The sequence below is a fragment of the Aquarana catesbeiana genome, linkage group LG02 (assembly GCF_042186555.1).
Source record: "Aquarana catesbeiana isolate 2022-GZ linkage group LG02, ASM4218655v1, whole genome shotgun sequence".
Lineage (NCBI taxonomy): Eukaryota > Metazoa > Chordata > Amphibia > Anura > Ranidae > Aquarana > Aquarana catesbeiana.
In genome coordinates, this window is record NC_133325.1 from 301253607 (window position 1) to 301266893 (window position 13287).

A 13287-nucleotide genomic window follows, 5' to 3' on the forward strand; every position below is an offset into this window, starting at 1 on the left:
TTCTCAGAGCTCCATGAGCAGAGCTCCTTCCAGCACTCACTGGAGCTCTGGGCTGTGGTGGGGGCAGGAGGGGCTGGCTCAGGCTCCCAGCGGCTCGCTGAGAGGCCTTGCTAGGTGCTGGTCCAGGCTTCTGGGTGAATCCCAAGCATATGGTCATGATCCTCCCCCAGCCTGGATTTGCTTTGTGACGTTAGCCGATAGTGGGCTTCAGCTGAAATGGGTCACAGGAGTGCAGAACCAACTGCACTCCTGTGATCCATAGGCGAAGTATGGCCAAATGAGCTTTGGCTGTACTTCTCCTTTAACTTACAAGGTGGTATCAAAAAGTTTTGAGACTAGTTTTGTAACACGCCAACAGGTGGCAGCACAAGGCTGCATGCAAAGTCACAGGGAGCACCAACCTTTATAAGTCAGTGTGCCAAAAGACATGGTCCTGTGTACATCGGGAGCTGTACAACTGGTGCTATTCTGACCACGTGCTTCATGGACAGCAATGATGTCAATGATGACAACAGCAATGCTGCAATCAGTAGTTTTGAATGGCATGCGTGCTTCAAGAGCGGAAGAACATCACTGTAAGACAACAAGAGATCAGGAAGACCTTCAACGAGCTAAAACCCCGAAAATGTCAAAACCATTCAGCAACTTGTGCATGATGATCGTCGGAGAACAATTGCGTGTCTCACTCAAAACACTTAGAACAACTCATTGCAGCATCGCCGTAAACTTCCCGAACATCTCATGTCAAATGTTTCACGCAGAATTTCACATTTTGCTCTTTGTTCTAACTTGCTGTCTATGATGAAATAGCAGACATGGTAACGCACGTGGTCAGAATAGCACCAGTTGCACAGATCCCAAGGTACACAGGACAATGTCTTTTGGCACACTGACTTATGAAGGTCAGTGCTCCCTGTGACTGTGCCTTGTGCTGCCATCTGTTGGCGTGTTACAAAACTATGAAGACTCATGTTTCACAGGCCAAAACTAGGTGGATTTTTGAGTTTGGCTGTCTTATGCCAGCCGGGTTGAATATAGAAATAGACCTAAATTGTTTTATCACTGATTTTTAATTCACCATTTGACTATATGGTTTTATCATATAAATTTTATCCTATGGAATGAATAGTGCCCTTTAGTACTTTTAAGGGTTAACGTATTTAGAGATCCCCTTTTTATGGGTAAAATTAGCTTCTTTTTTTGTATATTAATTTAGAAACATAAACACGGGATTTTAGAAATATAGGCATGAGATTCCATATATGTCCTCTAGAGGGCGATATATCTTAATTGTTGGTTGCTATAGTGTTTCTCATACACTGTTAATAATTTTATTTTTATTTTTATCTATAATATCATTAAGAGTATGTTACTATCTTCACCCCTCTTTTTCACATTTGTATTTTCTGAGGCTGTTTTTGATTCCATGTCAATTACAGCTGAGATGAAGGATATGAGGTTGTATTTAGCTGGAAGTGAAGTTGGTTTTAAATTTTAAATATATATTAAAGAGTATTTTTGATGTATTGATCTTATGTGAACATAATGTCCAAAGGGTAAGCAGAAACCATTTTCTATTTGGCTAATTTTTGAAATCTTATACCTTTTTTTTAATATCTAAAAGCAATGAGTTTGATTTGACCAATGGCAGTCGTTTTGCTAGTATTTAGGCTTTGGTAAAATGGCATCAGAGCCACTTCCTGATGACGCGTGCTTGAGCGTGAAATGCATAGAAGCCAGGCTTGACACGCACACTAACAGAAGCCCTCCACTTCCGCTCGGATAGCTGGGATGTTCCGTGCACGCCGCGAGTTACACAGCGGCGTCAGAACTGGCTTCTGGATTCCCTTGACCTGTTTGTTCTTCTTGCTGAACCAATACTGGACTATGTAAGTGCTATATTTAAGCCATTAAAAGCAATATTACACTATTCCTGCCTTTTGTGGCTCTTTGTGGCGGATTTCACAGAATCACTTGATGCAAATTGGATAAATGAGGTAGAGGATACATAAGGTGAAGAGTTTTATGTTTAAAAATTGTATATTGGATTCTCTCCTGCACATGGATGACTGATTGGAATGAGATTCCTGAAAGGGCTATATCGTTGAATAAATGATTTCTCCATATATTTATGCTTTATGGCCACTTGTGCCTGAGGTGAGTGAGCGCATTTTTTTATCACTTCGGGTGAAGCACCTTTTTAAGTGAGATTTTCGAAAGCACATTGCACTTTAGTATTCACGGTGTTGGAGCATATACAAGAAGATTTGCTCACAAAAGTTTGTCATGGACATTTCAGATTTATCAATATTATATGCACTTTATTTCATATTTATTAATAGTATATGCACATTACTAATTGGTTAACATTGTGTATTTATTATTATTTGTCTATTGCGCCCTTTATTTTTATATTTTTCATGAGTCATTAGTTGTTACTAATTTTACGTGCAGCATTAGAATCATTTGGTATTCACATTGGCGCCATTATCCCATCACTTCTTTCCTCACATTGTGTTACAAAACTAGTCTCAAAACTTTTTGATACCACCTCGTATGCTGGGCAACCACAGTCAGACTGTTCCAGATTTGATCTATAGGAACAATAATTTTTGGCAGCAGCAACATAGTGGGAGGATACTCTGCGGATCTGAAATGGATTTGTGATATCTATGGTTAATCTGCAGTGATAATTTTACCCTCCTTGTTTCTGACAAGAAAGTAGATTTGTGAATTATTTGAATTATTAATGTTGTATATGAGATTGGATTTCTAACAAGATTCTAAATTGTGGCTGGAAAAGAAATTAAAGTTTATGTATGCCCTTATGTTTAACTGAAGCTTTCAGTAATGCAAGGTTTAAGGCCCATTCACACTCGATGTGCATTTTTGACTGCACTCCAATTGCATAGACAGTCCAAAATATAGGTTATCCTATGGGCATAGTTAACACTATTTCAGTGCAGTGAAAAAAAGCACAACAAGATGCATTTTTTCACACTACAAATGCACGGAAATGAACGCAAATGCACGAAAATGCACCGTAATGCGGTGCAGTGAACATAAAGGGCCAAAAAAGAAAGAAGACGGAAGTGACCTGAAAATGTAAACTCAGGAAAAATGCACCGCGAATGCATGTAAAAACGTGCATCAAATGGAGGTAGCCACGCATGCAAAAATGCACAGTAAATGTGCAATTTCTGGTGTGAATGGGCCCTGAATGGGGATACTTGAAAATGCTGAGGTTGTTGTACGTTTAGCAGCTCCTGACGAGGATTATGACGAAACCCATATGAAGGGGCCAACGCATGGTGAAGTACTGTACGGAGGGGGCGGGCACAATAATTCTGCAGTTGGTTGAAGTGAGTGAAACAATCCTTCTGTACAATATTGAGCCTTTTATCCCTAATGCTAGGCAAAGTTTATATATTAAACAAATTAGCAAGGAACCAGAGGTGGCTTCAAACCTAAAAGCAGCAGATTTTAGAGCCCTTAGGGATCTAAATCTGCTTCTACAGGAGAATGCATCTCTTGATGGAATGTGGGAAGAAGACTTGGAAAGCGAGGAAGAGATGGAGGGAGATCCAATCAAAAAATTTAAGAGGAAATCGCATAGTTTTCCTCCCCTAAACCAAAACCCTGCTCTGGCCCTTTTTGTAAGACAGATCACCAAAGAGATTATTTGAGAAATGATACAATCCATCACAATTTAAATTCAAAGAAAAAACACGCATTAAAATCCCTAAAAAACAACATAGGGATTACTATCAAAGCATCTGATAAGGGAGGAAATATTGTCCTAATGGACAATATCAATTTTGAAAATATGTGTCTGAAGATATTAAAAAACACCCAATGTTATCGTTAAATCTCTCCATCTCTAGTAGATAGATTTAACCATGAATTTTACTCACTTGTAGATGAGGCTCTCAATGAGGGAGCCATTGCAAAGGATACATGGGACTTTATCCGAACTAGACATCCCCATTTGCCCACCCTGTATGCCCTCCCCAAGGTACACAAGAACCTCTACAACGCCCCCGGAAGACCTATCATTTCCGGAAATGGCTGTATTTCAGAAGGTATGAGCCAGATTATTGATCAATACCTCAGACCACATATTATGGATTTATCTTCGTACACGAAGGATACAATCCATCTCTTACAGATCATAGAAGACTTGGTTATCCCCCAATCAGCAATTCTGGTGACCATCGACATAGAATGGTTGTATAACAGCATTCCCCCTGATTTAGGCATTGCAGCCATTAGTCGAGTACTAAGTTAACGTGCCACCACCGATTGGAAGTTTAATCTTTTTGTTTTGCAGATTTCCTATTAAGGCACAACGTCTTTCTCTTCAAAGGCTCCCACTACCTCCAGGGTACAGGGAGTGGCTATGGGGACGTGCTGTGCACCCTCATATGCCAATCTGTACCTGGGGGAGTGGGAGAAAGATTTTTTTATCAGGAGAGTAGTCGTCTATGTATACACGCCACATTTTAATGTGGCAACGATACATAGATGATGTCTTCATTATTTGGGATGGTCCAGAAAGTGCAATTAAGGAACCAGACAAATGTAACCTCTTTTTTACAATGACTTATGATTCTAAGGAGGTTAACTTTCTGGACATCAACATCCGAAAAGATTCTAATGGAGGACTGAGCAGTAAATTATACAGGAAAGATACCGCCGGCAATACCTTGCTGCATGCGGATAGCTTTCATCCTGATCCATTAAAGAAATCCATTCCATTTAGCCAGTTCCTACACATTAGAAGGAACTGCACTTCCGATGAAGATTTTCAAAAGGAATCTGATGAACTCACCACCAGATTGCTAGCCAGGGGGTATACAAAGTCAACCCTAAGAAAGGCATTCAATCGTGTAAAGGGGAGAAACAGGAGAGACCTGATTTTCAAACCAAAAAAAGAAACGGGGAGGATAACACTACTAGGATCATTATGAAGTTTTCAAATGAACATCATCAAATAAGAAAGATTATTACTAAATATTGGTCCATCCTCACTGAGGATCCTATCCTAAAAGGTCTAGTTACATCAAAACCTCAGATCGCATATAAGGCTGGTTCAATCTGCAATATGATAACACAAAGTGAATACAAAGGGAACACAAGAAGGGACCCCTGTAAGATCTGGGGAACTTACCCCTGTAGATCATGTTCACAGTGTATTGTCATCGGTGGGAGGACCTCACTGGCACTGCCTAATGGGGAGGCGTTCTCCCTGAAGCATTTTGCTTCATGCAAGACACAGGGTGTTGTCTACCTCATGCAGTGTCAGTGCGGTGCCTTCTACGTAGGAAAGACAAAACAGGAATTGGGCAAACAAGTTGAAAAACATATGCACAGCATGCGTATAGGCAATTTATATCTGCCGTTGGGTAGACATGTTGCCAGAAGGCACAATTACAAACTACCCCATGTTAACTTTACGGTGCTAGAAAGGCTACATATACCCATTTGAGGTGGCGACTGGAACAAAGTTCTGCTCCAACGCGAAATGCATTGGATCAGATACCTCAGAGCCACGCCCCCCGGCCTCAACGAAGAAGAGAGTTTCAGACCCTTCCTTGAGGGTTTCAGTTCGGGGAAAACAGACTGATATACAGAATCAGTCCATATCTGATACTCCAAAATCTATGGGGGTCAACTTATTACTATCATTTTTATTCATATTTTCTCCCTCTCTATACCTCTGTCTATTTGGTGTTTTGTAACTCTATGTCATAATTTTGACACAATGCCATTTTGGCTATCCCTTTTTCCTCCCTGTCCCTCATAACTGTGAATTTCTATGTAACTGAACTATGCAGGGGAATATTTTTTATAACAGGATGCACACATATATAGGGGTTATTTTGTTATTCTATATTTTTATAATTTGTGTCCCTTCTCTATACTTAGGCAACCTTGGATCAGGTAGAGCTTTAGGAAAGGGGATTTACATTCTTGTGAGATCTGGTATGTACAGCAGAATGGCATTCCCCATGCTTTTACCCAGTTAAAGGAAGGTTGCTCTCCTTTTTTTCGCTTTTCCCCATTCCCCTTTTTTTTGGGGGGGGGGGGGGTGAATCTTTATACACATGAGCCTCATATACCTTTACCCGGCACAGAAGGGCCCTCACGCCTCAAGAACGTGTTAGGGCCCTTTTTCCTGCCCCCAGGAGGTGGTTCATCCTGCCTTCGGAGGCATTCTGACTCTGTTATCACGTTGCGGTACATGCAACATGTTTTTTTGCGGTTCTTTTGACGCTCCAGTGTATTTTTTTTCCATCTTCCATGGCCGTTCTCCCGCTGTCCAGGTTTTCATATCCTGGAGGCGGATAGATATGTGGCCCAGACAGTACGTCATGTTGTTTACATTCCTATCTGTTCATCATGGCCGCACACCTATACTTCCGGACTATCCGGAGTATGGGAAGTCATATGGCCCAGGTATTGCATCACATATAGGTCGTGGGAGTCACGACCGGATGTGCTGCATTCACTACATAATGCTCCTCTAATGACGCGATCGGCTTTGTATCCATCACCATGGCTTGTTCCTGTTCCCCCGGATATGTACATCCGGGAGACAGGAAGCTATGTGGCCTCTGCATCACATCCGGATCGCAATAGTTGTGGCCAGACATGCTGCACGATGCACCTACGATGACGTGTCGTGTCATTGTTTACCACGTGGAGAGTCATGACGCTCGTAATGGCACTTAAAAGCATGCCAAGGACAGCAAATGGCGCCATTCTTCTCCTCAACTTGACAGCTGAAGGAGCAAAATCACGGGGGAGTGATTGCTCGGTGACCTCTTTGAATACTCAAACCCCTCTCCTTGTACAGGGTAAGCTCTTCTCATTTTTCTTCATGGGAACAGGTGTATCTATTTTTGAATTTAGTATTCATTTTTCGATCACTTTGCATTTTTATATAGCACCCAGGAAACTCTGTTTTCAAGTGCCATTTTTTGGATTTATCTTATCCGGCCATCCTGTAGAGGATATATGAGGGGCATGTGTTGCGATTTTGAGAACCTTCCTTTCTGATACCATGGGGAATGAACCTGCTAGTTGAATTTATTGAAAAGTAAGTCACTACACACTTTTGAACTGCATTAATGTGTATGAAATATGACTTTCACATGGAATTTCTAAATGCTGTATGTATTGAGTGAATCTTTTTTGACTTATCATAGAGCGTGATACAATATCCCTGACGAAGATTGTATAATTACTACCATTTGAAATGCGTTGGATGAACCGCTTCTTTTCGTTACCACCACTTGTTCTGGAGGTCCCTGAATTCTTGAGCGGATAGTATCACTTTTTCAAATATACAATGCTTTTAACATTGAAATGTAATGTGGTGGAATTCCAAATGAACCTTTTCTATGAAATATGTCTATAAATATTTTGTAAAATAAATGAATTTTTTAATATAATACTTTTTCACTTTTTTTGTTGCCTTAAAAATCCCACAATAGAGGTTTTCTATACTACAATGCTAGGTAAAGAACTTCTTTTGTGAGTGGTTTTACTTTCTGGCTTTTAATAGATGGTGTTACACTAAGATCCCCCCCTCTCTCTGCCTTGTACATTTATTAAGGGACTATATGCTGAAGCGTGTGAATGAAGGAAGACCAGTACTGGATTTAATGATATTGCTTGAATGACCAGTTTATTGGCTTAATAGGTCATCTCCATTTGATGAGCCTTTTTCCACTGGGGGTCACCATCTCTGGTGGTGGGACAGGTTTTTGTCTGGTTGAAGAAAAGAAACACCTGCATATGCTGCAGATTGATTCACATTGCAGAGAATCTTTGTTTCTTTTTTTCCAGTTGATCTGTACAATTTATAAATGATGTATTAAAAAAATAACAGTACATTTGAATATTTTAGGCTAGAATGTGACATCTCTCTACCTCCAAAATGTAATCCTATTTAAAAAGATGATATTCTTTGCATGAAACCTTTAACATTTGGAACTATTTCTGAACATACAATATTAATGTGTCATTTTATGCAAATATGTGCATTTTTTAACCTGCTTGTGAAACAATGCAGCTTCAAATAAATATATAGCTGGCCGAAATAGGATTAATCTCTTGCCTCAAAATTATGAAATGTCATTTCATAATAAAATTTCAATATTTTTTATCTGCTGTTTTCATTAACTCCTTGCTGTCGCTGTCTGTACACATATATGCGGCCTCATGGAAGAGGGTCTTTATCTGTGAAGATGCATATATGCATACCTGTGTTTGTGCTGGGAATGTGCTGCACAGCACACTCCCAACACAGAGACCGGGCTCCCACGAGAGCCTTGCCTCCAGTACTAATGATTGTGAACTCAGAGTCCCGGTTCCTGATCATCCGATCACAGTAATAGATTCTGATTGGCTATCACAGTGATCAGTCACTGTGTAACACGCCGGTGTTTTTTTTTTTTTTGTCTTGAATGAAGAAAAAGGTACATTGTAGGGGAAAATGTAAACAAAAACATTACAACAATATGTGTGTAAAAAAAAAAAAATGTAAAAAAATAAAGATAAAATAGGTAGATCAGGGCTTGATGTAGTGTTAAGGTCAAGGTTAGGGTTAATGACAGCGTCAGTATATCTTGGGAAAAAAAAAAGAAAAAGAATTTTTAAACTTAGGATTAGTGTCAGTTAGCCTGCCGGTGTGTTTTAGGTAGCATAGAAATAAAAAAAAAAAAGCAAAAAGCACACTATTGTTTCTGGGACCTATTACAGGTACAAATAAGCATTAACATATACATATGTAGTATAGCTGTGATCGGCAGAAGCAGGGGGAAATACATTTTTGGGCTGTTTTTTCTGGTGGTGGGTTATGGCAATAGCAAGAAATGTACAGCTAAATTAAAAAAAAAAAATATATATATATATATATATATATTTCTTTAACTATTTTGGACCAATTTTCCTTTAATAATTAAAAAAAAAACCAGGAGGTATAAACCACCTAGATACACCAAGTAGTTGAGATGTTCCGTTTTATTAACACATGCCAAAACTGTGTTCAGGTATTGGATTTGTTTTACCCTCCGTCATAAAGGGGTTAAAATAATACCCAATGATCCTGCTATTAGGGTTCTTGTTCAGGCCCTTTATATTATAGAGTGGCAGCACTCTGTCCTTGCTTCCCAGTTGCGCTCCTGTGTTGTCACAAGTGCGTTAGTTTGGGACTGCAAGTGGCTATTTCAACACACACATTAAGTAGGCATATTCTGCTATTGTGGGTAATTGTACCCATTGGTATCATACGCCACTGCACACAAATTACCCCTTGCTATCATAGTCTTCCTGGGGATGTGGCTCAGTACCTCAAAACGTCTGGCCCTTTAGTCCATCTTGTCACAGGTCCATATTACTGCCCTGTGTTTTTTCTCCTGCTCCATAATAAAGTGCCCATCAAAGTTTAAAAATAAATAAACATCAGTGGTAAAACACTTATTTAACAAACCAACGCTCCTGTATCCCTGTGGAAGGACTCATCCCCACATCCATTCAGCAGCGGATTTGTCACATTGAAGACATTAGACACATGGTAGACTCGAAAAACTCCTCATCCTTCCCTATACCCCAGAATTACCCTATATTTGGACCACTAACTCTCATCATCTTCCCCCAAACTTGTCCACTTGTCCATAGTATCCATATTACCCCTGTTTGAGTGTGTCCCCACACCATCTGTGACTTTCTACTTCTGTGCACAATGGGAAGCTGACAATTGTTTCCAGCTTTACCATTAACACAATTGCTGTTTTTCAATCAACTATACTAGCTTTGAATATTATGTACAGCCTGAATGATCATTGTATGCAACATATAATTGCATATTTGCCTCCCTCACTTGATTGCATTTGTCATTAGAGACAGATGTGGTCACCTTGTGCTCTATTCTCCACATTACCCCTTGTGGATTCTGTATGTATTTAGAAATAGGAGTTTAAAAAAAAAAGAATGCATAAAAAGTGAAAAAATGGAAATTGTTTATGATGCACAGTTTTTCAGCAAAAGAGTTACGTCTACTTTAAGACACTGGTTTATTTGAAGTAGCCATATTGGACTTTGCTGCACCTTGTATGTGAAGTTAATTCGAGCGGTCCAATATCTAACATTTTCTATATTCCTGATTCACAACAGATTATATCAAATGTATTTATTGGAGTTAGGGGCTAAGATAATATCTGGACTTTGATGGACAAATATAATAACAGTGCTCCATGAAAACAAGCTAAGAACTTAAAACAACCATCATTATGCCTAGTAAAACAAGCTAATTTATTTGCTCTATTCTCTAAAAAAAAGTAATGTAAAGTAATAAGCAACAATTACATATATGTCTGTATATACTATCCATAAGGTACCCTACTTATAGACATGTTAACAGTCACCAGATTTGGTGGTTTTCGGATGGATAAGGTGATGAACTCATGTCTATGTTTGAACACAGATTCCTAGTGTATGTAATCAGACAAAATAGAATATCTAATTACAATAATTTGCCCTATGAGTAATCGGGACCAGAGGTGTTTGTGTGCCCCTACTCCCTACATACCAATTTGAATCAAATCTTTATGCTTAATGCTAGAAACTGGCTATGCAAAAATCTAGAGGCAGTCCCATCCACGCCTTAACGTAAAACTGGGCTCTGATGTCTTTGGCTTCATATACAGTAGATCTCTTAAAGAGAGTATTTGCTCCCAAAAACACACCTTGCTACGCTTTTTGATGCTAGCTGCCAGACAACTTATCCCCCTATTCTGGAAAACCACTACCACCCCCCCATTGTCCTTGTGGGTCTCAATGGTCAAGGACATTTTGCTCATGGAAGAGATGATAGCCCTAGACAATGACACCTTCGACAAATTTAAAATCCTATGGCTCATCTGGATCAATTACTCTTCCTCGGACTCCCTGAAAATGATGCTGGCACCCCATAGTCAACCCAGACACACCTTCTGATCCCATCACACAGGTCTATTGCACCAGGGTCTGCTCAATCCCCCTCTAACCTCTCCCACACTGCGTCTACACTTTCCCCCCATCCCAATCTCTCTCCCCCACCTTCCCTCTTTCCCTCCCTCTCCCCTCCTCCCCACTTCTATGCCTCCTTACCCTACACCCGGATGCTTTAATCCCCAACTCCGATCATTCACTCTGCAATACACAACGGTTTTAACCTTCTGATCTTGAGAGATGGCTGTGTTTGTACTCCTTACTGGATTGTATCCTAAAGCGTACTAGATACGAGACTTACATTGTATTGCATTCTGTATTGAACATCTGGTCATTACCTATGTTATGTTATTTTATCCTATTAAACACAATAAAAACGTACTTGACTCTAAAGAGAATATTTGAAATCATCACATACCTGGATTACTCGCATCAATTTGTTTTGAGTTGTATAAAAAGTGTAAATTTGAAGGGGTTGTGGCATACACATATACAAAATACAGCTGTTATCAGGACAGTGCCATACATTGACATCATGATGGGGGCTCTGTGCTATGTGTGGTACCCAAAGCACATGTAAGAAATACTGGGGGGGAGATAAACCATTTATAATTACTTTAATTGGAACTAAATGGTTTGGTGCTGAAATGGTTTAATAAGTCATATGGGTGATAGCTTTATTGATCTGCACACATAATGGAACATGTATTCATCTATTTTGTGGCCCATTGTGGCAATATTCATTGGTAGAAACTAATAAGAACTAAAAATAGAAAAAATGTGTGGTCATGGAGAACATCAGTGTGACTCCAGTAGCAATGGATGACAACCTACATCTTAAACTTTTGTGTTCTTATGCTCAGGCACCTACATTCAAGCTTTCTGACCGAGATTCCAATATCCAAGCTTTTCTGGCTGCTACTTGAAGACATCCTTTTTCAACCAACACACATATTTATTTATTTATTTATTGGATGTTGGTTGGATTCCCAAAGATGGCAACCCATTGTAACAACAAATTTGTGATTTTTTTTTCAGTTGATGTCAAAAAAAGGAAAATTCCAATATATAAAATCCTGAGATCTAAGTGGTTTCAGATTATTGCTCAATTATATCTAAATAATAAAGTAGAAATATTAATAACATTTGCACAAGCAGTTGACAATCTAATACTGATTGATCTATAGTCTATCATTTTCAGTGCGAATAAAGGTTTTTAAAAAATAAGACCCAGTACATTCTACAAATGCACTCTGCATGGCTATCCTTTCTGTAGCGAGATTCATCATACACTAGAAACATGATACATGCAACAAACAGAACATAACAGAGTAGATCTTACATACAGAAATCAGTGTCGGCTTCCTTGTGATGGCTCGAAAGTGCTGTCAACTTGCAGGTTTATATTTGTCAGGTCTATTAATATTTAACATCAGTGGATAATGCACCTTTGAAACATCAGCTTAGCATGATTAACAAAATACTCTTGGCTAATCATCCAGAAACCTTAGGCTTCTTCAGCACTTTCTCTATTCTGTAGGACCAAGTTTGGAAATGGGTCAGAAAAAGGGCACTGAATATTTACCAACCCAGCACAAATCTGTAACCAGATCCTTAGAATTGAACTACTGAGCACAAATTATGAACGGTAAATAACAGGCATGCTCAGTTTTATAATATGTGGTGACTGTACTCAGCTATTACCTGTGCTTTACATCATTTAGCAAATCATAATTGGCCTTATGATTGAGTGCTGGTCTATTTTGCGTTAGCAGTAAATCAGGTTTTCTTTTTCACGCATGAGACTATGGACGTGGGCCTATATATTTTCCCTGTCCAAAACACACAAACTGCAGCGCCTAGATGGGCACTAGCCACACAAGAAAGATTTGGATTTGTACATGAAATGCATTTTATGCAGCAAAATGTCACGAGTTAGCTGCATGAAAACAGGCTAGTGTGAACAAGGTTAACTAAATAAATATCAGTAGTTACCTTGCTGAAGTAAACAATGTGTGTTAACTGAGCCAGGTTTTCATGCACTTGGGGACTTTTCCTATGTGCATTCTCTAATCAGCTTTTTAGCTGAATTTGTTTGGCAGGGAGATTGTTTACATCAGCTGAAGCACAGCTACCATGGTTTACAGTGCATCTGAAAAGTAATCACAGCACTTATTTATTTATTTATTTCAGGTACTTATATAGCGCCATCAATTTACGCAGCGATTTACATATACATTGTACATTCACGTTAGTCCCTACCCTCAAGGAGCTTACAATCTAAGAGTC

At 39.3% G+C, this 13287-nt stretch overlaps 1 protein-coding gene across 2 annotated transcripts in view; it reads right to left on the reverse strand.

Annotated features, from left to right (window-relative positions):
• Positions 1–12489, reverse strand: part of RGN (regucalcin) — a 51180-nt gene extending 38691 nt beyond the window's left edge. The window contains exon 1 of one of the 2 annotated variants that reach the window (XM_073614597.1): positions 12345–12489. The gene's annotated coding sequence lies outside the window, so the exon portion shown is untranslated. The remainder of the gene's footprint in view (positions 1–12344) is intronic. The other variant, XM_073614599.1, reaches the window with a different exon arrangement.
• Positions 12490–13287: the final 798 nt, after the last annotated feature.